Consider the following 27,733-nt stretch of genomic DNA (forward strand, 5'->3'; position numbering starts at 1 on the left):
TGGGATAGCATGGTAATGGGCAACTGGGTTCTGTGCCGAGGGAACATCCAAATGTGAAGCCAATGCAAGAGATGTGCATGCCAAGAAATGGTTCTGGCACCTGATGGTTGACCTTGCACTGCCTACTCACAGATGGTGGTAAAGGTGCCTACACATGCCAAGGAAACCAGGCACATGAGTCAATGAACGGACAATTTTTTTCCCCTTTTCCCTCCCCTCTCACGCTGCGGAGCTGTTCCCACAGCACCCTGCGTCATCTGGAACACAACAACCCTGCATGGTTGAGAGGGGAGCTGATAAGGCATTGTCATTGAGTTTAATTATGTGCCTTTTCCATCATTCAGAAGGCACTTGTGTATATATTGATCCACTGGATTTTGCATAATTTTAAATTTTTTTTAAATTTTAACATGTTACTTAGATTTTATAGTTTAGAAACCAGTTATTCATTGTGTTTGTAGTGATTGGCAAGTGATGTGACTTCCGAGGGGTGGAATATTACATGTGGATTGTAAAGGAACACTTGGCCTTTCTGTCTGGAATATTGTAGATTGTGGAGGGCTATGTGTCCTCCCAGTCTGAAACATTCAGAAGTCACATCACCTCCCAATCAAGGTTGGATTCAGGCCACCCAAGAGTACACACCTTACTCATTTAAATGACTCAGTGTCATCTTTGGACAGACACCCAGCTTAGAACAGTGTAAAGATTGATGCATGTCACATTTCTTTCTCTCTGCCTGTTGGTCCAAGTCCGAACATCACTCCATGCCAGGTCGCTACTGTGGACATCTCTAGAGGAGTCATGGGTAAGGTGCACCTTTACCACTTCAGATGAGCGGTAATACAGCGATAGATCAGTGCAGATTGCTGCACCCCCATTGGTACAGGGAATAGGGAGTGTGTTTGAAAGTCCCTGTCTGTGAAGTGTATACACATGCGGGAGCATGTTGAAGAAAGGTATATCAGAGTCTAACGCAGGTTTGATGTCAATGTCTATATAGCTGTTTAGTAGTAGAATAATTAAGTATCTTTTGATGTCTTAACCTGTTTGTCTCCAGTGAGTTCAATAAAGTTAACCTTTGTTTGTAACACTTTTGTCCCATCTCATCTCTCTGTGAACCTACTGTACCTGATACTTTTCAAACACAACACCTGTCTATATTCCTACCTGAGGTTACATAACTTGATAAGATTTCTGCTCAGCCTCATTTCTTTCAGGGCAAAAAAAAGTCTCATCGATCAAATCTGTCCTTACAACCCAACCCCTCAGGTCGAGGGAACATTCCTGTAAATCTTTTACCTTATTGAACATGAAAATTTAATTTTTAACAACTTCTGAAAATAATTTATTGTTTTTTTTAATAATCTTGGTATAGCTCCTTGGCCTGAAAGAAATAATTGTGTTATTGCTTAGCTTCATCAAGGAAAATTGAAATAAACACACAATGAAGATATTTTCTCCATTTAGAACAAAATAAATAACTAACAAAGAAAGATAAATTGTGAACTTAAGTATCATGTTACAAAATATGATTGTTTGAAGTTAGTTTTTTTATTCATGCTAGCTGTAATAAAATGCATTCTTCATTAAGTATATATTTAAAATCTTACTGACAAAATATAATAAAATTTGGTTATTGGATTCAACAGAAATTGTTTTTTTTTTCATTTCAGTAGTCTGAAATCACAAAGGAAAAAGAGGGACTGACAGATGAAAACAAAATTCAAATCCCAAACCTGATAAGAGGATTTGTGTAAAGCTTTAATTTTCTAAGGTTCTTTTTCCCCAGATTGTGCATAGAGTATTAAATTAAAAGATGTAACTCTGATCTCCTAAGTCATCTTGTGTAAAGAATGTAAAGGAAATTCAACCAATTAACCTCACCTCAAATAAATGTTATGTTCTTTCTCAGTACACTTTTGAGATGTCAGAAAGTCTATCTGAATCCTTGCTCCAGAGAATTAATATATCTGGCTTAATATTACATACTCTCAATGTCATTAAATTACAAGGTTCTATGAAATATCAGTCACTTGCTCAATGTATATTGTTCACGTGACTGATCATTTCTGCAGCATGGGAGGACATATTTCTCGTGGAAGGAAAATACCTTCTTTAAGGGAAACAAAAATAAATTATTGGAAGAGGAAAATGTATTGATAAGACTGATTGTTCTTCAGGATATCCCATCTGCTTTACAAATGATGAAATAGTTTTGAAGTTTAGTGAAAGTTACAAGGGAAGAAATGCAGCAACTAACATGTTCAGCAAGATCCCACAAAAGCCACATTGAGTGAGTGACAAATGCTGTGGGGAATTGCAGGGATCATTTCTCTTACTCCTCAAATTAATAGCATAAGATCTTCTGGAGATACCCACGGTTAAAAAAAAGTATTTACCCATGTCTCATCCACAACATGAGCACTCTTCAATACTGCAGTGACATATCAGCCCGGAATTTTGTATTCAAAGCTCAGAGGGAAATTTGAACTTAAAAGCTTCAGATTTAAAGACAAAAGGTTGCTTATGGAATGTTGTGATCAGACAAAAGCAAATAATTTACGGCCCAGTCCCAACTGCATTTGAAGATTTGGTGTTGAAGCTTCTTCCTGAATGAATCTAACTATTCTCTTGAATGGTGGGGGCTGTGGATATGCGAGTTTCTAAATTAAAAAATGATACCAGAGGCACAAGAATACAGAAACACTGGTGGAGTAGGCTTCTTGGCCCTTCGAGTCTGCCCCACCTTTCAAGTGTGATCATTGCAGTTTGCCACAACCCTCAATTCTTCAATCGTTCTTCTATTTATCTATTTCCACCTTAAATATAATCAAATGATTCAGCCTCCACCAGCCTCAGATACAGAGAATTCGGAGATTCACTATGCTTGAAAGAAATTCTTTTGATGTTCCTCGTTATTTTGTAGCTACGTCCTCTTCTTCGTAAATGTCACATTAGTGGAAACACCTACCTCATCAAGCCCACTTTGGATCTTATATAATTGAATAGAGACACTTTTCTTCTGTCTCAACCCTAATCATCAACCAGCCTTAATGGGACACCACTCTCATCCTGGAAATGAGTACGATAATTCTCCTTTCCACTGCCTCCAATGCTACCAAATCCACTTAGAAAATCTGAGGCAGGGTGGATACAACTTTGTGGATAATTTTTAGGTCACACTATTCTTCTAAGTTTGCAGTCCCTCTCAAGATACTAGGTTGCACATTAAGAGATGGCCTTGAAGTAGCTCTGAACTTATTTGTGTGACATTTCTCCCAAAGTTTACTGCTGTACTCAAATCTAATGTTTCGTTTGATGCTTGGAGCCAACCAAGCTGAATCATGGCAGGTACAACTAGAATACCATTTCACCATTTATGTATATCTAAAGTCTGAACCATTCACACACCGTTATATTTCTGTTAACATCTGGACAGTGAGAAACACCATGGCTTTTATTTACAGGTTAACAATTATACGACAATGTATACATTGGTCTTTTAATTATTCACTTTAGATGCTTATAAGCACGTTTTTTAAAAAATCATTAATTTAACAATGTCTTTAATACATTTGTGGGCTCTGTCTATATCAACCCTGGAGCACTGCAATAGTGAAACATAGGCTGAATCAAAGTTTGTCCCTATTGAACTGATATCAAAGTTGTCATGTAAATACATTCCAATCATGGTGTGCTACTGTAATCAAATCTGCCTAATGGGAAATTAGTGCAATTAGATTAGCCTCAGTGAAACTTTACTTGTAACTGAAATACGAAATGAGTTTACAACTGGATAAATCGGTCAAGAGGTAGCCAAATGCAACTTTATAAATGTTTGTATTTTTATACTCTACTATGTACCTCAACAATGAAGACGCTGTTTACATCCGGTACCGCACGGATGGCAGTCTCTTCAGTCTGAGGCGCCTGCAAGCTCACACCAAGACACAAGAGCAACTTGTCCGTGAACTACTCTTTGCAGACGATGTCGCTTTAGATGCCCATTCAGAGCCAGCTCTCCAGCGCATGATGTCCTGTTTTGCGGAAACTGCCAAAATGTTTGGCCTGGAAGTCAGCCTGAAGAAAACTGAGGTTCTCCATCAGCCAGCTCCCCACCATGACTACATCCCCCCCCCACATCTCCATCGGGCACACAGAACTCAAAACGGTCAACCAGTTTACCTACCTCGGCTGCACCATTTCATCTGATTCAAGGATCGACAAAGAGATAGACAAAAGACTCACCAAGGCAAATTCTTCTTCTTTGGCTTGGCTTCGCAGATGAAGATTTATGGAGTGGTAATATCCACATCAGCTGCAGGCTCTTTTGTGGCTGACAAGTCCGATGTGGGACAGGCAGACACGGTTGCAGTGGTTGCAAGGGAAAATTGGTTGGTTGGGGTTGGGTGTTGGGTTTTTCCTCCTTTGTCTTTTGTCAGTGAGGTGGGCTCTGCGGTCTTCTTCAAAGGAGGTTGCTGCCCGCCGAACTGTGAGGTGCCAAGATGCACGGTGTGAGGCGATATCAGCCCACTGGCAGTGGTCAATGTGGCAGGCACCAAGAGATTTCTTTAGGCAGTCCTTGTACCTCTTCTTTGGTGCACCTCTGTCTCGGTGGCCAGTGGAGAGCTCACCATAAAACATGATCTTGGGAAGGCAATGGTCCTATATTCTGGAGACGTGACCTACCCAGCGCAGTTGGATCTTCAGCAGCATGGATTTGATGCTTGTGGACTCTGCCAGCTAGAGTATTTTGATGTTGGTGATGAAGTCATTCCAATGAATGTTGAGGATGGAATGGAGACAGCGCTGATGGAAGTGTTCTAGGAGCCGTAGGTGATGCCAGTAGAGGACCCATGATTCGGAGCCGAACAGGAGTGTGGGTATGACAACGACTCGGTATACGCTAATCTTTGTGAGGTTTTTCAGTTGGTTGTTTTTCCAGACTCTTTTGTGTAGTCTTCCAAAGGCGCTATTTGCCTTGGCAAGTCTGTTGTCTATCTCGTTGTCGATCCTTGCATCCGATGAAATGGTGCAGCCGAGATAGGTAAACTGGTTGACCGTTTTGAGTTTTGTGTACCCGATTGAGATGTGGTGGGGGGGGGGGGGGGCTGGTAGTTATGGTGGGGAGCTGGCTGATGGAGGATCTCAGTTTTCATCAGGCTGACTTTCAGGCCAAATATTTTGGCAGTTTCCGCAAAACAGGACGTCAAGTGCTGAAGAGCTTGCTCTGAATGGACAACTAAAGTGGCATTGTCTGCAAAGAGTAGTCACGGACTAGTTGCTCTTGTGTCTTGGTGTGAGCTTGCAGGCGCCTCAGATTGAAGAGACTGCCATCCGTGCGCTACCGGATGTAAACAGCGTCTTCATTGTTGAGGTCCTTCATGGCTTGTTTCAGCATCATGCTGAAGAAGATTGAAAAGAGGGTTGGTGCGAGAACGCAGCCTTGCATCATGCCATTGTTAATGGAGAAGGGTTCAGAGAGCTCATTGCTGTATCTGACCCGACCTTGTTCGTTTTCGCGCAGTTGGATAACCATGTTGAGGAACTTTGGGGGGCATCTGAGGCGCTCTAGTATTTGCCAAAGCCCTTTCCTGATCACGGTGTCGAAGGCTTTGGTGAGGTCAACAAAGGTGATGTAGAGTCCTTTGTTTTGTTCTCTGCACTTTTCTTGGAGCTGTCTGAGGGCAAAGACCATGTCAGTAGTTTCTCTGTTTGCGCGAAAGCCACACTGTGATTCTGGGAGAACATTTTCGGCGACACTAGGTTTTATTCTATTTAGGAGATACCTAGTGAAGATTTTGCCTGCAATGGAGAGCAGCGTGATTCCCCTGTAATTTGAGCAGTCTGATTTCTCGCCTTTGACTTTGAACAGGGTGATGATGATGGCATCACGAAGGTCTGAGGCAGCTTTCCTTGGTCCCAGCAGAGCTTGAAAAACTCATGCAGTTTGGCATGCAGAGTTTTGCTGCCAGCCTTCCAGACCTCTAGAGGGATTTCATCCATACCTGCTGCTTTGCCACTTTTCAGTTGTTCAATTGCCTTATATGTCTCTTCCTGGGTGAGGACCTCATCCAGCTCTAGCCTTAAGTGCTGTTGAGGGAGCTGGAGCAGGGCAGATTCTTGGACTGAGCGGTTGGCACTGAAAAGAGATTGGATGTGTTCTGATCATCGGTTGAGGATGGAGATCTTGTCACTGAGGAGGACTCAACCAGATTACTTACCTCGGCTGCACCATTTCATCTGATCCAAGGATCAACAAAGAGATAGACAACAGACTCACCAAGGCAAATAGTGTCTTTGGAAGACTACACAAAAGAATCTGGAAAAATAATCACCTGAAGAAACACACAAAGATCAGCGTGTACAGAGCCGTTGTCATACCCACGCTCCTGTTCGGCTCCAAATCATGGGTCCTCTACTGGCATCACCTATGACTCCTAGAACGCTTCCATCAGCGCAGTCTCTGCTCCATCCTCAACATTCATTGGAGTGACTTCATCACCAACATCGAAGTACTTGAGCAGGCAGAGTCCGCAAGCATCGAATCCATGCTGTTGAAGACCCAACTGCGCTGGTGGGTCACGTCTCCAGAATGGAGGACCATCGCCTTCCCAAGATCGTGTTATATGGCGAGCTCTCCACTGGCCACCGAGACAGAGGTGCACCAAAGAAGAAGTATAAAGACTGCTTAAAGAAATCTCTTGGTGCCTGCCACATTGACCACCACCAGTAGGCTGATATCGCCTCCAACCGTGCATCTTGGCGCCTCACAGTTCGGCGGGCTGCAACCTCCTTTGAAGAAGACAGCAGAGCCCGCCTCTCTTACAAAAGACAAAGGAGGAAAAACCCAACACCCAACCCCAACCAACCAATTTTCCCTTGCAACCGCTGCAACTGTGCCTGCCTGTCCCACATCAGACTTGTCAGTCACCAACGAGCCTGCAGCAGATGTGGACATACCCCTCCATAAATCTTCATCCGCGAAGCCAAGCCAAAGAAGAAGAATATATATTTAAAATAACTTTTACAAAATTAACTACATCTCCACAAACAATGAACATTTACATCTTCGTGATTCAAAACTGAATCGTGATAACTTGTTGAAAAGACAAACAAGTCAGCCAAGATAAAGGTCTTTATTTTAGTCACATTGATCAGCCAACACTCTGGTGCTGAGGAGAATAAGCAGTAATCTTATCAAAACATGCAGCATGCAGAGGGGGTGAAATAACTAAGATAGACATTAGGATCATTAACACACTTTGGTGTAGGAGTGCAAACATTTATCAGTTTCTGACACAAAAGCTAAATGTCAAATTGTTAAATCCAGAGTGTATTCTGATAATGTTCAAATATATTTTATGGTGTTGTGAGAAGAGAGGATTTGTAATGAATAAAAATCTTTGCAGGATTTATCCTAAATAGGAATCTTAAACCAAAAGGCAATGTCTCAATACGAAGGAACACCAATTATTTGTCGAGATAAAGGGGAATTCTTTTCTTTTGTTTTTATAAATTTTTGCAATTTTTTTACCCCTCTGCTGTGATTCTTAATGTACAAATGCGAGGTTGAAAAGTGGAATCATTGGGCAAATTTGGATTTTGGGGGGTTTGGAAACATCCAGTTATTTAACTTTCAACTCCATCTTCCCTACCTGCAATTTGTAATGCAGAAATCAGAGATAAGTTGGAGGTTGGATGTGGCATTTGCTTGACTGCTAGGCACACCACTGAGTCCGGGGGTAAAACACATGTATGCTGACCGATTGGATGCAAACTGTATGCCAGCAATGGCTGGTGCAAGTAGGTCAGCCCCATTCATTTGAAATAAATCACTGAAAGAATATTAAGTACTGGTAAGTGTTTTATATATATTTAATTTATGTTGTTTAATGCATAGGTTTACAATTAATTTGTGCAAGAGTGGGCAAAAATAAAAAAAATATTTATTTCCATTTGAATAGTTTTCAAAATGTTTCTGCTCATGAAAATAGTTTAAAGGCTTATGTAAGATCACAGGGACATTTTACAATTGTCCCTCAAGTTGCCGTTCATGACTCACAACAGAGGTCATGGTTGATTGCTGTGGCACAGTCAGTTATAGGAAAATCTTAGTGGGGTGGGAGGGATGTAGATAGAGGGACGAAGGTAAATACAAACCAACTTGTTAGATTCTGGATCAGGCAGGAAATGGAATTCAGGTCCAGATAAAATAATTAATTACAGGTATCTGTAGAAAACTCATAATCACAACCTGTGATAATTCTCATGTGTTTGTCACATTGGGGACTTTTAATATTTTTTTAAATGAAAGTATGAATTCTTCCAAAATCCAGTACACCCTTTAAAACTCACTATGAAGTTAACATCTGTCCTGTAGTTATCTCTCATCATTTCATGAATTACCAGTTAGTTTTTTTTTATCATTATATTCAATCATCTGCACAGAAATGAGAATATTATTATCTCCAACATTAATCATTCACTCTGCTTAGAATGCATGCACATATTGCTAATCAGTACCTTCATTTCAAGATAACAAGAGTTGATTTTAAGATAAGTGCTCAAGAAGAAATGCTATTCTCTGTTAGTCTGACAGGAAAACCAATGCAAAGTTGCACCAAATGGCTCCTTTATAATGGTATGTACCTTCTGTCTATTTTGACCAGGAACTTTTTCAGAGCTACTCTTAGTCTTCCTGCTCTGTTCAGCAAGTAAGGCAGAAAAAGTCATTGATAATTTCAGTGCAGGAAGAATATTCAGATATGATTACGTTATGTCATGTTTATCAACTCCATAAGGTCACTGAGATATTAAAATGTTAGCATTCAGGTGAGCTGAATGTATAATTTGTCACACATATCATTTTTCAGAACACATTTTTGATTGAACCGTTAAACCAGAGCTGGGGAAAATTAATGAGAAAAATGCCTAAATTTACCACACAGCAATTTGTATCAGTTCACAAAGTGGCAACACAGAATTCTTAATTCAGTTGATTACTTTTAGACCATCAGGGAGTTCATTAGAGGTGTTTCAGTTTATGTATTTTACAATATTTGTAGCAAATTTAAGATGGAAAACTATTAGAACCTCCGATAAAATACCTTTTAAAATGCTCAGAAGATGCAAATCCTTATAATTGTACATTGTTTGTTATTAATTCCCTGTTAAATTAATTTAGTCTTTAAAATAGCAGGTCCCTGTTACGTTGAATCAATAATGGCAAGAAACATCGAAGAGCATCCAAGATTAATAAAAAAAAGGTAAATTCAGATAAATTGCCAAGTGAATTTGTATATTTGAACTAAGAAACTAAATACTTGAAGTGGATTTATAGGATTTTCACATCCTTTCATAATTATTCAGAGAGTGATGCATCAAGTGAGAACTCTATTCAAGGAAATTATATGGGTGGAAGAAAAGCACAAAAGGGAGCAACTGCAAAAAGAAAGTTGAATCCTTTCAATTCAAGTTTTCCTCAATTAAAATGTTGAATGAAACTGCATTTTGTTTTGCGCGCACACACACACACACACACACACACACACACACACACACACACACACACACACACACACACACACACACACACAATTTTTCCAAAAAACTTTGGGCAAATTAAAGTAAAAATGGCACATTAGAGTCATGGTGATGGTCTGTGTCAGTCATGTTTGAAAAGATAAGCAATCACTGCAAACTCCAACCCTTACATTCTAACACCCTCACACCGAACCTTACCCTGCTGCCGCTCAGCATTGATCTGCAAAATATAAAGGCTTCAAGAAGACAAACATATGAATGGTTGAGACTCCTAAGCATGTTGAAGACATAGAAATGTGATACAAGGTTTGAGATGGATTAGCAGGCTGAATGGCCTATCCTTTTGCTACAGGTTTCGTGCAGTTGTGCATCCTTCTGAGCCGAGGCCAGATCACTTGGATTAAACCATGATATCTTTGGCTTGGCTTCGCGGATGAAGATTTATGGAGGGGGTAAATGTCCACGTCAGCTGCAGGCTCGATTGTGGCTGACAAGTCCGATGCGGGACAGGCAGACACGGTTGCAGCAGTTGCAGGGGAAAATTGGGGTTGGGTGTTGGGTTTTTCCTCCTTTGTCTTTTGTCAGTGAGGTGGGCTCTGCGGTCTTCTTCAAAGGAAGTTGTTGCCCACCGAACTGTGAGGCGCCAAGATGCACGGTTTGAGGCGATATCAGCCCACTGGCGGTAGTCAATGTGGCAGGCACCAAGAGATTTCTTTAGGCAGTTCTTGTACCTCTTCTTTGGTGCACCTCTGTCACGGTGGCCAGTGAAGAGCTCGCCATATAACACGATCTTGGGAAGGCCATGGTCCTCCATTCTGGAGACGTGACCCACCCAGCGCAGCTGGATCTTCAGCAGCGTGGACTCGATGCTGTCGGCCTCTGCCATCTCGAGTACTTCGATGTTAGGGATGAAGGCGCTCCAATGAATGTTGAGGATGGAGCGGAGACAACGCTGGTGGAAGCGTTCTAGGAGCCGTAGGTGATGCCGGTAGAGGACCCATGATTCAAAGCCGAACAGGAGTGTGGGTATGACAACGGCTCTGTATACACTTATCTTTGTGAGGTTTTTCAGTTGGTTGCTTTTCCAGACTCTTTTGTGTAGTCTTCCAAAGGCGCTATTTGCCTTGGCGAGTCTGTTGTCTATCTCGTTGTCGATCCTTGCATCTGATGAAATGGTGCAGCCGAGATAGGTAAACTGGTTGACCGTTTTGAGTTTTGTGTGCCCGATGGAGATTTGGGGGGGCTGGTAGTCATGGTGGGGAGCTGGCTGATGGAGGACCTCCGTTTTCTTCAGGTATATCACAGCAAAAAAAAAACCATTTCCCAACAAATCATCAGTCTTCACGGGCCCAGGTAGTGACAGTCAGAAGCAAAGAAATTCACCAGTTTCAGCAAAGCCATTGCTGCAAATATTAGCTGCATGTGTCTTGCCATATATTGATAAGTGGATCTTGATGTATTGATTGCTGACCAGTACAGAAACACCCCATCTTCTGTGGAAGGATGCTCTTGCTTGTGGATTTGAGAGTTAAAATGAAAGTAAAATTATAACTAATAGATCCAACAAGCAGATACATTCCAGTTAGAGAATAATTGCACTGGAAGTTGATGTGTGGATGGAGCTTTACTCTGTGCCAAATAGATTTGAAAACTATTGAAGGACATTGTCTCCATTTCTATTCTTGTTTATAAAGTATTTTATTCTTCAACCTGTGGTGGAACACTAATACAAAACAACTCTGATTGGATTCTTTGGAATCCTCAATTGCCCAAATTTTTGTTTTTATTTTGGATAAATGAGGATATTACAAATAAATCAGAAATCTCATTTATCTGAAATTTTTTGGAGCTGAACTGATGGGGACCTCAGGCTCATGGCAGCAGCAGAAACCTCAAGCTTCTGGGCAGTAGCGAAGACCCCAGGATCCCTGCAGAAGCACGGCCTCAGTGGGAGGTGTTGGTGATTGGCAGTAGCCAGCATTTTGTTGCTGGGAATTAAACATTATTTTAATGCTTTAAAGGCCTTACCTTGTTGTTTGTTGTTGTTTAAACATGGTTACAAATGATTTGCTGTTACTACTGGGCTCTTTTTTCTTTTGTAGAAGGTGTAATCTTAAGAAAGATAATGATATCAGGCTCTTCCATATTTATCAAAGCAGTGGCGATATACTTCTTTAATTGCAATTCTTGATTAAATGCAATTTAGAATTGACTTATTTGGACAAGCCACATGAGTAATGAGGCTACAAGTGCAAAACTGCCCTGGATCCTTCTGCTCCTATGTGTACAAGGACAGGATTCCTTGAAGAAGGGCTATCTTGAAGAAGAGCTCAGGCTTAAAATGTTGTTAATACAGTGTATCTTTTACCTCCTATGAATGATATGAGACTGGCTGAGTTTCTCCAGAATTTCTGTGTTTTTACTACAATCTTTCATATTTAACAGGATTCTCCTTGTTGCCACCTACCACCTCACTAGCCTCCGCATCCAACATATCATCTTCTGCCATTTCTTCCATGTACAATGTGATTCCACCACCACACACATCTTTTCCTTTCCTTCCTGCTTCACTTTCCGCAGTGACCACTCCCTACGTAACTCACTTCCCACAAATTGCCTCCTTGGCACCTACCACTGTGAATTGTGCCCACACCTCTTCTCTCACCACCATTTGGTGTCCTGTACTGCACTTTCAAGTAACACTTCACTTGTGAATCTACAGAGATCAGCTCCAGTATTTGCTCCTCCTGTTGTGGTCTCCTCTACATTGGAGAGATTGGACGTAGACTGGGAGATCACTTCATTCAGTACCTCAGGTCTATCCAACACTATAGCAGGGATCTGTCAGTGGTCACCCATTTCAATTCCATGCCGTATTCCATTGCTGTCATGTCTGTCCATTGTCTCATGCACTCCCAAACCAAGACTACCCACAAACTGGAGGAACAACACCTTATATTCCATCGAGGCATTGACTTAACCTTGATTTCTCTGTTTTCCATTCACCATACTCTCCAATTTCTCCCCTTCCCCTAGCCCTATTTCTCTTTTCCTCTAACTTTCCCTCTCTTTTCCCTTTGTCTCCTTTCCTCCAGCAAGCCTCGCACCTGATCAATTCTCATCTTATCTCTCCTGCCCTTTTATCCATGTCCAATGATCATCTTTTGTTTGTTGGCCTGTGTTTCTCCCCCTGCCCTTTCTTCCTTTCTCCCCCTGTTTTCCCATCAACAAGGCACAAGGCAGGAACATAATAGAATATCTAATTCTAAACTAATGGAAGCCAAAGTTGGAAGCAACACAGGAGTGACAACAGCATTATGGTTTCAGTGCAAGAGACAGATTCAATTCTATAATATGGCACCTTCATAAAATGAGTTGATGGCAGAAAAGTTTGTACCAGAGCAACTTCCACCACAAGAGTGAATAAGCTTTGGCTGTTGCTTTTTTGCAGAAACTGGTACAGCCTGAGATACTGCGGTGAATCTCTGTCTACTTCATCAACCGGCACTACAGATTCATTAAGAAAACTTTTTATTTACTTCAAACTTCACATTGTCTCCGGAAAATAGAGACAAAATCAAAAGGTGCTGAAATGACTCGGGTCGGGCCTCTCAATTCTCCAAGATTAAATATTAGCCAGAAATCTTACAACCCTGACAAATTATCGGAGGCAAAGTCAGTGCAAAACTGCTCAAAATTCTTTCCAAACAGGTTCAATAATTATTGTTAACCAGCTGGAACCTCTGAATTAAATTGTTTCTGCTAACATCATCCATGGCATGCAAAAGGTACTTTCCATTTTAACTTTAATAGCCTCTGTGAAATTGGGTTTCTAACCTATGAAACTGTGCACTCATGTGAGGATGAGAATCACATAGAGAGATATGTTACAGTGAAACCCCCGTTTTATGCACCCTGATTTAACGCAAATTCAAATATAATGCAATGAGTTATTGGACTCGGATGTCGGGCTCCCGGCGTGAGTGGAGACGTTGGACTTTCAGCAGGAGCAGGGACATCAGGCTCCCAGCATTGCAGAGAGATTTGAAACACTATGACACAAAAGTGCTCAACCCTTCGAAGGTTGAGTACACCTGTCTGCTACTTGTTACTCTGACCAACTACAGGGCAGAGTTGATGGTGCTCTCTCCATGAATGTAGTTCTTGCTACTTCAAAATGCATTCAAACGTGCTGCTGAGCAGCGTTAAACTGTGAGCGTTCAGTGTCTCACACTTTATTTGTTCCCCATCGATGAAATTGCCATTTATGGAATTACCTTGAGAAAAGACCAAAAAACCGTGACATGCAAATGATGACTTGCATAAATTATGTAAAATGCCTGATTTCAGATTGGGATTTCAACATTAACTTCAGGTTTTATTACATTGATCAATTGCTCCTGTAGGTTTGCGTAGAATTTTTTTTTAATAACCCCAGTGTAGATTCGAGCAAAGGTGGAAGTGGCAATTAAAACCAACACAAAAGTCATGTTGAATTTGTGGAGGACACTGCTTATTTTACAGGTGGTGAATTGAATCCATTCCTCAGAAAATAGGAAGTTAATTACAGGCAAAGAGAGCTTACATTTCACTGCAGTTGGAAAACCAAGAGTGAATGGTTAATGCCTTCTACAAGGACACTACAGAACCATAAGAAATATGACAACACAAAAAACAAGAGGTTAAAAAATAATATTCCCCTATGGCAGAGATATTAGAACATGGAGTGCATGAAGAAAGACAAGCATTGAGACAGAGATTATAACATTTATTCCTTGGATTTCAGATTTATTGTCGGAGTACATACATTCGTCACGCACAAATCTGGAAATTCTTCCTCTGCGGGCGAGGCAGAATCACCTTTACAGGTAGTGCAAAGAATAAACTACTCAACGTACACATGTAAGCAAATAAAGATATGTAAGCAGATAATGAGTGTAAACAAACTGACTGTGCACAAGTAAGAGTCCTTAGATGTCCAAAATTGAGTATGTTGTTGAGAGGTCTGATGGTGGAGGGGCAGCAGCTATTCCTGAACCTGGGGGTGCGAGTCTTGTGCCACCTAGACCTCTTTCCTGATGGCAGCAGCGAGAACAGTGTGTGTGCTGGATGGTGTGGGTCCTTGATGATTGCTGCTGCTCTCCAATGGCGGAATTCCTTGCAGATGTTCTTGATAGTGGGAAAGGTTTTGCTTGTGATTTCTTAGGCTGTGTCCACTACCTTTTGAAGGGCTTTACACTCAAGGATATTGGTGTCCCCATACAAGATTGTGATGTAGCCAGTCAGCACACTTTAGACCACACATCTGTGGACATTTGCTAGGGTTTCTGGTATCATACAAAACCTCACAAACCCTTGAGGAGGTAAAGGCACTGAAGTGCTTTCTTTTCAATGCCATTAGTGCTGGGTCCAGGGAAGATCCTTCAAGATAGCAACTCCTCAGGAGTTTGTGGAGGTTTTTAATGACATCAGAAACCCTGGAAAATTTCCACAGATGCATGATGTAAGGTGTGCTGACTGGTTGCATCACCGTCTGGTATGTGGACGCCGATTTCCCAAACTTAAATTTGCTCACCCTCTCCACCTCTGATCCCCCAATGATCACTTGATTGTGTACTTCTGGCTTTCCTTTCCTGAAGTCAACAATCACCTCCTTAGTTTTGGTGACTTTGAGTGCAAGGTTGTTGTTGGTGCACCATTCAGCCAAGTTTTCAATCTCCCTCCTGAATGCTGATTCATCACCTTTCTTTATACAACCCTCTACTGTGGAATCATCAACAAATTTGTAGATTGTGTTATTATCGTACTGAGCCACACAGTCATAGGTGTAAACTGAGTAGAGCAGCCTTATGAGCTCAGTACTGATGGAGATTGTGGAAGAGATGTTCATATCAATCTTCACTGATCTTGGTCTGGAGGTGAGGAAATCCATGATCCAATTACACACTGGGGTGTTAACTCTCAGATCTTGGAGTTGGCTGATCAGTTTTGAGGGGATAATGGTGTTAAATGCCGAACTGTAATTAATAAAGAGCATCCTGATGAATACATCTTTAGTGTCCAGGTGTTGCTACAATAGGCAAACAGGAATGTATCCATGTCACCACTCAGAAAGGAGTGATCTGCTTCAACACTAGCCTTTCAAAACACTTTATCACTGTTGATGGAAGTGCTGCTGGTTGATAGTCATTAAGGCAGGTTACTGCACTCTCCTTGGGCACTGGTATAATTGACACATGTTTGAAACAGATGGTTACCATGCCCTGCTGGGTGAGATACTGAAGATATCCGTTAATACGTTGGTGATTTGGGTAGCACAGATTTTTAATACTTGGCCAGTTAGGCACTCCGTCTGGGTTGGATGCACACTCCTGAGGTAGCACACATGTCATCTTCAGATATGGACAGGATTGGATCATCAGGGGATGTGGGAGTGTGGAGGGGTGATTCTTCGTTGTTGCTCTCATCAAATCGGGTGTAGAAGGCATTGATTTCCTCTGGGAGTGAAGCTTTGCTGTCTGCTACTTCACCCAATTTGGTTTTGTAGCAGGTAATGGCATTTAAGCCCTGTCACAGCTGTCAGGTGTCCCTTGTTTCTGTTTTCATCCAGAATCTCTACTTTGCCCAGGAGATAGCATTTCGCAGATTATTCCTTCTTCTGTATTGATTTAGTTCTCCAGACTCTGGACTGTGATCTGGTTCTCAGCAGGTTATGGATTATATTGTTCATCCAGGTTTTTAGTTGGGAATCCACACTCAACCACAGCTGTTTTGATAAAGTCTGTGACAGCCCTGGTGTAATCATTCAGATTCTCAGCTGAATCCTTGAACAGTGCCAAATCCATTGACTCAAGGATGGCCTGTAACCATTTTTCAGCCTCCTGTGACCATGTTCTAGATGTTCTGATCTCCAGAGCTTCTCTTTTTATGCTGTCTGTATGAAGGCAGAAGGAGCACAGCCAGTTGATCTAACTTGCCAAAATGCAGTCTCGGGAAAGAACAGTAGGGCTTCCTTATCTTGGTGTAGCAGTGATCGAGTGTGCTGGGACCTCAAGTACAGCAGGTTATATGCTGATCGTCGTTAGGCAGGGTTTTCTTGACACAGGCCTGATTAAAGACGGCGACTAAGATCTGTAGTGCACCTCTCTTGTTTACTGATCACATCATGCAGCTCTGCAAGTGTCTGTTTGTAATTGGCATCAGGAAGTGTATAAACTGTGGTGAGAATCACTGATGAGGACTCTCAGGGTAGATAGAAGGGTCGGCATTTAATCGAGATTTGCATTAATACAGTAGAGCAGGAAGTCGACATAACTCCAGCACCTGAGTTCCAATCCAGTCTATGAATGGTGAAACCATCTGGTTGGATATTGAGGTCCGGGGTGTTCTCTATTCGCCAGGTCTCGGAGCAGCAAGCAACTGAGATTTGATACACATATCTCCGATAAAGCAAACTTCCCTTTAGGTTGTCAATTTTATTCTCCAGTGACTGGACATTTTCCAATAATCCAATAAGATCTCAGACCCCTGCACTTCATTTTTGTTTGGATCCCAGCCCTCACTCCACATTTTCGACCTCGAGCTTGGTGGTATCCTGCCCCTATAGGGCCTCTGCCTTCTAGCCAGCCTGTTCTTGACTCAGCCATTACCTGAGAGATTTGTAGATCATTAATTTTGTTCAACAGCAAAAATCACTGGAATCTTTTTGGACTATACTGCTTCATAGCATACCAAGGAAATATATACATGATAATTGTGATGTAAACTGCAGTCCAAGTACCTCAGATGTTGGAATATTAATTACTGTTTTTAAAAGATATTATTTGTTGGTGGTAAATTTCACAATCTGACAATTAGAACACAGAATATTCAGAACACAGCACATGCCCTTTATGTTATGCTGACCTATGTAAACCAGTGCAACAAATTAAATCTTCACTACCTCACACCCATAATGCTCTATTTTTCCTGCATCCATGTGCCTTTCTATGAGTCATCAATATCCCAATTATACCAGCCCCCACCACTACCCCCGGCAATGCATTGAAGGCACTCAGTGTTTTATGCTTAAAAAAACGTATCTCTGATTTCTCCACTAAATGTTCCTCCCCTCACCTTGTACAACTGTCCTCTGGTGTTTGCTAATCTTATCCCAGGAAAAAAGGTGCCATCTGTCCACCTTATATATGCCTCTTATAATCATGAAGAACTCAATTGAGTCACCCCTCATCCTTCTTCACTTCAAAGAAAAAAAATCCTAGCTCTGTTAACCTTGCTTCGTTAGACACGTTCTTCAATCCAGGCAACCTCCTGGTAAATCTCCACTGCAGCCCCTCCATAGTTTTCACATCCTCCCTGTAATAGGGTGATGAGAAATGAACACAATGTTCCAGTATGGTCTAACCAGAGTTTTGAAGAGTTGCAACACTACCTCATGACCCTTGAACTCAATCCACCGAATAATGAAGTGCAACATACCATAAGCCTTCTTAGCTACATGATCAACCTGTGCAGCAGCCTTGAGTGATATTTGAATTTCAACATCAAGGTTCCTCTGTTCTTCCACATGTAAGAATCCTGCCATTAACCATATACTCTGCTTTCAAGTTTGTACTTCCAAAATGCATCACTTCACACTTATCCAGATAGAACTCCAACTGCCACTTTTCCACCACACTCTGCATCCTGTCTGTATCCTATTGTAACCTACAAACTTCTACACTATCCACAACACCTCCAATCTTCATGTCATCTGCAAACTTACTGACCCATCCCTCTATCATAAAGAGCAGGGCATCGCAGAATAGATCCTTGTGGAACTCCACCAATCACTGACCTCCAAGCTGAATACATTCCATCTACTATGACCCTCTGTTTCATACAGCAAGCCAATTTTGAATCCATACAGCCAGGGTTCCACACATTTCATGCCCCAATCTATTTACCTCACAGTAAGAAATTGCCAGTCTATGTTGCCCATAACAACAAAACCCTGTTATTTCTGCACCATTCCTAAACCTGCCTAATTATATGCTTCTGCATGTCACAAAGGTTATTTAGGGCCAATAGGCTACTCCCCATGCAGTGACTGTAGACAATCCCTCCACAACATTCTCTCTTTCTGCAATGTCCTCCTTTTTCTCATCCTACAGGGACTATTTAAACGTCAGGTTTTAGCATAGATATTACATGCTAATGCTATTTGAGGAATTTAATGTGACTTTCAACTTATCTAATTGATGAAACCATTCAATCGTCAACTTTTTTTTAATACCAGGCTTGACAAAAATACAAGAATTCGATAAATCCTGTAGATTAATATGCTTCATCAAAAAATGCTGAACTTGTTAAATCAGAACTGGATAGTTTATGTTGTAATTGGTTATTAAATTATAGTTTTACAATCCAAAGAGAATCAGAAATACATGAAAGAATAACATTGACTGATGATGAATCATAGTTTTGCTGATTTCATCTCCACAAATTTTGGATATTTAATAGATGATTATCTGCCTTTTACCGCACATATTTTAATGAAGAGATTTTTCACAATATTTGTAAAAATACAAGTACAGGTACTATTCAAAAAAATTTAATCTTGTTAGGCATATCAAACCCAAATATATCAAGTAAGAACATTATTAATTTTGTTAGTACAGTCGCTGCAATAAGAAAAAAGATTAGCTTTCACTTAAATGAAGTATCAAAAGTTTATTAGCATGTGCAAGAACATGTCCACAACCTCCATCAGCACTGGAGCACGACAGGGCTGTGTAGGTACCCCTGCTCTACTTGCTTTACATTGTGTGGCTCATGACAACCACAGCACCATGTACAAATCAGCCAATAATACCACAGTTGTGTATAAAAAGGGGATGATGAATCAATATACAGGAGTGACATTGAAAACTTGAATGGTGTACCAATAACAACCTCTCAATCAATGTCATCAAAACCAAGGAGTTGATTGTAAATGTTAGGAAGGTGTGCAATCCAGTGAACATTGGGAGATCAGAGGAGAAGAGGCTGAGCACATTTAAATTCCTGGGTATCACTATCTTGGACGAACTTTCCTGCACTCAACATACTAATGTCATTGTGAAGAAATCATGTCAGTGCCTTGACTTACTCAAGAGTTTGTGATGGTTCAGCACGACATTGGAAACCTTGGCAAACATCTAGAGATGTGGTGTGGAAAGTGTGTTGACTGGCTGCATCACAACCTGGTATGGGGCCACCAGTACTGCACGAGAAGTCAAAGTAAGGTAGTGCCTTTACTTCATTAATCATTCAGGAATCTGATGGCCACTGATTGCTCATCTTCAGGCTCCTGTCTGTACCTTTTCCCTACTGGTAGCAGAGTGAAGGGGGCATGGGCTGTGTGGTGGGGGTCCCTGAGGATAGAGGCAGGTTTCTTAAGACACCACATCTTGGAGATGTCCCTGATGGAGTGAAGTATGGTACCCGTGATGTTGCAGGCTGAGTTAGCCACCCTCTGGAGTATTTTCTTGTCCGGGCAGTGAAGCACCCAGCCAGAATCCTCTTCATGCTAAAACACCAAATCTCCTCAAGCACCTCACTAAGTATAGTTGCTGGTGAGCCTTCTTTATGATTACATCGACATGGAGGCTCTAGTACAGATCCATGAAGACAATGACATGCAAGAATTTGAAGCTTTGACCCTCTCCACTACTGAGCCTTCGATGAGAACTGGATAGATGAGGCTCATACGAACCTTATGAGACTCTACTATTTATTAACAATATCTATTTATTTTTGTATATACATATGTTTCATTTTTCTGTCTGTGTTATGTTTGCATGTTTTTGCATTGAGGAATAGAGAATACTGTTTCGTCAGTTTGTACTTGTAGAATTGGATGACAATAAACCTGAACTTGAAATTAAAGTTACTGATAAGTAGAATTTTTCCCTGACCCACAGAAAAAAAGAATTTCAGGTTTGCATGTGATGTTATATATGTACTCCGACAATCATTCGGATGGACTGATGCATTAAATTTTTTTCTTACATTTTTCTTCCCATTCAATGTCCCATCTCTGATCCCATCTTACCCTCAGTTCAACTTTCTCCATCCATCCCTCTTCAACCTTCCTTCAACTGGGGGTGGATGGATGCAGCAAAGATAGAGGAATACCATTATATTCTCAAGGATGGTCACATTCCAGAGATAGATAGAATACATAATTGCTTGAAGGAAAAGACAGATTTGGAATTATGTGGCATCTTTCTAATTTCTTTCAGGTGTAATTTTTCATCCAAAGGATAAAACCTCCTAAAATACAGTGCTCCATCAGTTCTTCAGAGGAGAATCTTTATGCCTGAAGTGGTACCCTGAACCTTTCTGATTTAGGCACATGGATGCTTCCAGCTATGTCACAATAAATTACTACTATGGTACATTGTACCAGAGACTTCTATAACTAGAAGGCATAGAACTCTACAACACCGAAATTGGCCTTTTGGCCCATCAAGTTCATGCTAAACTCTTTATTCCACTTAAATCCATTGACCTGCAGCTGGACTATAACCCTCTATACCCCTCCTATCCATATAACCATATAACAGTTTATGGCATGGAAACAGGTCATCTCAGCCCTTCACGTTCACGTCGGTTCACTCAAACAACTCCGCTAGATCCCCCCATCTATTCTCCACCTATAACCCTCCAGCCCCCTCCTATCCATGTATATATCCAGTCTCCTCTTAAATGAAAGAATTGATTCTGCCTCAACTACTTCCTCCGGAAGATTATTCCATTCAGCCACCACTTTCTGCGTGAAGAAACATCCTCTAATGTTTCCCCTAAAATTTTGACCCCCTTATCCTCAACTTATGTCGTCTTGTTTCAACCTCCCCTGCTCTCAGGGGGAAGAGTCTACTTATGTCTAGTCTATCTATTCCCTTCATAATTTTAAACACCTCTATCAAGTCCCCTCTCATCTGTCTATGTTCCAATGAATAAAATCCTAACCTCTTCAATCTTTCTCTGTACTCTACGTATTTTAAGCCAGGCAACATCCTTGTAAATCTTCTCTGCACCCCCTCTACCTTATCTATATCCTTCCTATAATTTGGAGACCAGAACTGAACACTATAATCCAAACCTGGCCTCACCAACACCTTAAAGAGTCACAGCATCACTTCCCAGCTCCAATACTCTATGCTATGATTTATGAACCAAATGGGTTCTTAACAACATGGGAATCTACCTTCAAGGAACGCTGCACCATAACTCCAAGATCTGTTTGTTCTTGTGCATTCCCCAATGTCCTCCCCTTTACTACATATGTCCTATTTAGATTATTATTTCCGAAATTAAGCACCTCACACTTTTCAACATTAAATTCCATCTGCCATCTTTCAGCCCAATTTTCCAGACAAACCAAATCCTTCTGTAATCCCTGCAAACATTCCTCGCTATCCACCACTCCCCCTATTTTTGTATCGTCTGAGTATTTACTTACCCAGTTAACTACCTCATCATCAAAATCATTAATTTAAATTATGAACAACAGGGGACCCAGCACTAATCCTTTAGACACGCCGCACATCACAGGCTTCCATCCTGACAGACAGTTGTCCACCATGACCCTCTGCTGCCTCTCCTCCAGCCACCTCTGAACCCATCTTACTATTTCTCTATTTATCCCCAGTGACGGAACCTTCCTTACTAACCTTTCATGTGGAATCTTATCAAAAGCTTTGCTAAAATCCTTCATCTACCTTTCTTGTCACTTCTTTGAAAAACTCAACAAGGTTCGTCAAACATGACTTCCCCTTCACAAACTCATGCTGGGTGCTTCTGATCAATCCCTGCCTATCCAGATATTTAAACACATCATCTCTAAGAATACCATCCATAACTTTCCATACCACCGAAGTCAAACTTACAGGCCTATAATTCCTCAGCCGACACCTCGCACCATTTTTAAACAACAGAACTACATTTGCAACCCTCCAATCCCTCGGCACCACACCCTCCTCCAGTGATCAGTGAAAAATCACTGACAATGCCTCCACTATTTGCTCCCCGACCTCCCTTAATATCCTGGGAAAAATCCCATCAGGACCAGGAGAGACCCACTTTTACTGACCCAAGAGGCTCCAAAACCCTCTCTTTAGAAATCCCTATCTTTTCCATAGCTAATCCATTTGCCTCACTTATCTCACATAGTCCAATGTCTTTTTCCTTCGTGAACACAGATGAGAAAAAATTGTTTAATATCTCTCCCATCTGATACAGTTCCTCGCACAATTCACCACTCCTATTTTACAGAGGTCCGATTCTATCCTTAACCTTCCTTTTACCATTCACATATCTGCAAAAACCTTTAGGATTCTCTTTTACCTTATCAGCTATTGACATCTCATACCTTCTTTTTGCCTTTCAATTTCCTTCTTCAGGTTTTTTCTGCAATCTATGTAATAATCATATATCTTATCCATTTTTTGCTTCTTAAATTTAGCATATGCCACCCCCCCCTTATCCCAAACCAACTTCCTAATTTTTCCAAAAAAACATGGTTCCCTTGAACCTTTGGCCTTGCCTTTCGACCTGACTGACACGTAAAGATCTTGTACTCTCAATATCTTTAAATACCCTCCAAATCTCCTCCACATCCTTTCCAGAAAAAAGATCATCCCATACAATTTTCTGCAAATCCCTTCTCATTTCTTCAAATCTAGCCTTCCCCACTCGAAGACCTTCAACCTCAGACCTGACCTATCCCTTTCCATATTTAAGTTGAAGCTAATGGACCCATGATCACTGGATCCAAAGTTCTCACCAACGTACACTTCCATTACCTGCCCTCTTCCATTCCCTAACAATAAATCTAACACTGCCTCTCCTCCAGTTGGCACCTCAACATACTGCTGTAACTGTGATCCTGAACACATTGTACAGTCTAAGCCATCCTGCCCCCTCACTGTTTGATTGTTTCCCAATCAATGTTAGGAAAATTGAAATCCCCAACTATCACAACCCTATTTATACTACACATCTGCTTTTCCAGTTCCCTATGCTCTTTCGGCGGCCTATTATATACCCCTATATTTGTTGTCTCACGTTTCTTATTTTTTACTTCAACCCACAGAGCCTTGCATGATGAGTCCTCCAGTCTATCTTGCTTCAGCACCACTGTAATAACATCCCTGACAAGCAATGCCATACCTCCCCCTCGTACCCCTCCAGTTCTGTCATGTCTAAAGCAGCAAAATCCCGGAATATTTAACTGCCAGTCACAACCTTCCTTCAACCATATCTCGCTAATTGCTATCACTTCATAACGCCACGTGTCAATACACACCATTAGTTCATCCACCTTGTTCACCACACTCCTTGCATTGAAATAAATACATCTCAGAGATCTTCCACATTTAAATTTCTGCCTCTTACCCTCTCTACAATTGTTATTATGGCCACTATTTATTACCTGCTGCTGTTCCACCTCCAGATTGTGTGAAAAAGCCTTTTTTCTGGGTAACTTCTCTTAAATGCCAGAATCAAACCTGCATCCATCACTTTCACTGGCAGTTATTCCACACTCTCGCCTGCCTCTGAGTGTAGAGGTTTGCCTTAAACATTTTACCCTCCACCCATATCCTTTAGTTTGAATGTCACCCAACCTGAGTGGATAAAGCCTGCTTGCATTTACCCTCATAATTTTGAATACCTCCAAAAAATCTCCCTTCATTGTTTGATGCTCCAAGGAATAAAATCCTAACCTATCAAGTCCAAGAAACATTTCTGCAAAATTTCTCTTTACTTTTTCAATCTTGTCGATATCGTATTTCAGTCTTACTGATACCTTTCAATATTATTAATTTCTTGGTAAATGTGAGTGGTATTTAATGGGAACCATCAGTATGGAGAGGGTGGGTTGATAAAAAAAAATGTTTCTGTGCTATTTAACACAATGACATGTCTAATTGCTCTCAACTGTTTTACATAATGCTGAACAAGAGAGTTTGGGTGGGATTAATGTTTTTGCCCAACATCCCACCCCCCCACCACTCCTGTGCACTCTTTTATAATTTACTTCTTCTCACTTCCTACTCAGTGACCCAAATGTCAGGCAAGGAATGATCCAGATGGTTTGATATATTCATATTTTGTATGCTGGAGATTCTGTTTTCTTTGCTATGAAAAATTCTGATGCTCTATAACATTTTTAAAAAATCCTTTATGAGACAATGGAGCTCAATAAACTTCATCTGTGTTGACACTCAGGTACTTTTGCCAATAACCACACAGCTGGATTATGCACTCATGTAATATTTAAGCTTACATCAGCTTCTTGAAAAGCATTAACAAATCATTTGTGGTGTTCTGAAACAACAATTAATTTTTATTGCCACTAATGAATTTACAGCCTCATTATCATACATTTGAAAGCAGCAAACTAATACAATTATGTGTGCATTTCATTAATTTTGTTCAAAAGATATTTTTGCAAACTTTTTTCATAAATGTCAAGGCATGATGAGTTTAGAATTACAAAAACATTTCCATTTCATAGCAAGTTTAAACAAAAGTAAAACCTATTGAATTTTCAAGAGTTAGCTTTTATATTAATTGTTCTGATTAATATTTTTGTTCCTTTACAGAACTCGGAAAAACTATTTATTTCCATTACCCAATCAGAAGTTTGAAGGCCTATATAATAAATTAAAAACGAAGTGTGTCCCTTATCTGGTTGACCTTAACAATGTGCTGTGGGTCACATTGCATAACATTGTGGAAACTACATTAAATCATTTGGCATCTTAACAGTCATCTGTCTGAAGTTACCAAGTGATGAAAGTCTTTGCAGTGCTGTGCTGTATAATTAATCCCAAGCATTGTGAGAATACACTCAACTAAAGATTGGACCCTTTCTACTTCATCTTTGTATACACTTTCAGATTTCAGATTTATTCAGGTTTATTTTTAGATTACACTTAAGACATCACATACAATCCTGAGATTCTTTTTCATGCAGATGAGGCAGAATTACCACTTATTGGTAGTGCAAAAAAACTGTAGTCAACATTTCAACAGACAAATGGAAATAAATAGTGAAATATGAATGAACTCACTGTGAAACACAGAGAGAAAAAAGTCAATAAAATGCAAAATTACGTCCTTAAATGAGTCCCTGATTGAGAATATTGTTGAGGAGCCTGATGGTGGACGGATAGCAGCTATTCTTGAACCTGATGGTGCGAGATTGGTGGCATTTATACCTCTTTCCAAATGATAGCAATGAGATCAGGTGATGTGGATCCTTTATGATTGCTGCTGCTCTCCGACAACAGCGTTCCTTTTAGATGTCCTCAATGGTTGTGAAGGTTTTGCCTTCGATGTCCTGGGATGTGTTCACTACCTTTGGCATTACATTCAGGGGTTTTGATGTCCACATAATAGACCGTGATGCTGCCAGTCAGCACACTTTCCATCACATATCTGTCAAAATTTGCCAGATTTTCTGATGTCATATCAAACCTACGCAAACTCCTGAGGAATTGGAACCGCTAATATGCTTTCTTCATGATGCATTAGCGTGTTAGGTCCAGGAAAGATCCTCCTGAGATAGTGTCTCTCAAGAACTTATATTTGCTAACCCTCTCAACCGCTAATCCCCCAGTGATCACTGGATCATACACCTCTCGTTTTCCCTTCCTGAAGTCAACAATCAGTTCCTTCGTTTCTGTGACATTGAGTACAAGGTTGTTGTTGGTGCATCATTCAGCCAAGCTTTATCTCATTCCTGTATGCTGATTTATCATCTCTTTTTATACAACCCACTACCATGGTTTCATCAACAAATTTGTAGATAGTGTTATTGTCCGACCATGCCACACAGACATAAGTAAATGGCAAGTAGAGCAGGGAACTAAGAATCAGCCCTTTGATTCTCCTGCACAGATGGAGATTGTGGAGGAGATGTTTTTACCAATCCTCATTGATTGTGGTCTGGAGGTGAGGAAATCCTGGATCTAATTACACAGAGGTTTGTTGAGACCCAGGGATTTGGTGTTTGCTGATTAATTTTGAGGGGATTACTGTGATAAATGGCAAGCTGTAGTTGATAAAGAGCATCCTGATATATGTATCTTTGCTGTTCAGGTGTTCCAGGTCTTTGTGAAGAGCCAGTGAGATGGCATCTGCCATAGACCTGTTGCTACTGTAGATGAATTGGAACAAATCCAGGTTACTGCTTAGACAGAAGCTGATATCAGATTCAAATTTCAGATTTATTATCACTGCCAGATATGCATAAAATATGCATAAAATTAGATATATAGACTCCACAAGGTTCAGGAACAGCTGCTACCCCCTCCACCATCAGATTCGTCAAGAACAAACTCCATTAGAGACTCATTGAAGGGCTCTTACTTGTACACTTTATTGAGTTTCTTTGTGTTCTCTCTATATTGCACAATCAGTTTGGTAAATTTGTTATCCGTTTACACTTCTTTGTTTGTTTACATGTTTACGCTGTATTTGCAGTACCAAATAGTGGTGATTCTGCCATGTCCACAAGTCCAAAAGGAAAAAAGGAATCTTCGGGTTGTATGTGATATCATGTATTTACTCTGACAATAAACTTGAAATCTGTTCTATTAAAGATTCCCATCCACAAAGGCAATTGACTGCCAAAGATTGATTCATCCCAAGAATAAACCAAATTTTATGCCTATTCTTGGATTATTATTTCCTGATAATTGACAATTTAGAATACGTTGTCATGGTGATTGAATTGGGTCGATCTGAACCTACTGATTTTGCTGTTCTGAAACAACATATTGAAATGTGCATTTAATTCCCAGTTGCCTGGATACACCATCAATCTTAAACCCTGGTAGAATGCTCAAAACAGTTTCCTTTATTGATAGAAATGTTTTAATATTCATTGTTTTTGTTGGGATGTTAAATGCACCATCTGAATTATAATACCTGCAAGACTAAAAGTTTAAACCTTCTTACCATTTTCCCCAGTATTAATTCCTGCACATGGGTTAACAACAGAGAAATAGGCTACAGGGAAAATGGGGAATAGGATTAATGGGATGTCTCTGAGAGCTAAATTTAACTCAATCATCTGAACCACCTCCTTTGATATCAAAAGGTAATACAAAATTTATGAATGAAATAATTTAATGCATCTTCCTACTTG

At 40.6% G+C, this 27,733-nt stretch overlaps 1 protein-coding gene and 1 long non-coding RNA gene across 3 annotated transcripts in view; one reads left to right on the forward strand and one right to left on the reverse strand.

The window, feature by feature from the left end:
* The window catches only part of LOC138752638 (uncharacterized), a 59,150-nt gene extending 57,242 nt beyond the window's left edge, over nucleotides 1-1,908 (forward strand). For both annotated transcript variants that reach the window (XR_011350796.1, XR_011350797.1), the window contains one exon: nucleotides 1,677-1,908. This is a non-coding gene — a long non-coding RNA (uncharacterized lncRNA). The remainder of the gene's footprint in view (nucleotides 1-1,676) is intronic.
* The window catches only part of LOC138753096 (CUB and sushi domain-containing protein 3-like), a 691,055-nt gene that overhangs the window by 64,912 nt on the left and 598,410 nt on the right, over nucleotides 1-27,733 (reverse strand). The gene's annotated exons all lie outside the window — the stretch shown is intronic.

Source organism: Narcine bancroftii, chromosome 2, assembly GCF_036971445.1.
Source record: "Narcine bancroftii isolate sNarBan1 chromosome 2, sNarBan1.hap1, whole genome shotgun sequence".
Taxonomy (NCBI): domain Eukaryota; kingdom Metazoa; phylum Chordata; class Chondrichthyes; order Torpediniformes; family Narcinidae; genus Narcine; species Narcine bancroftii.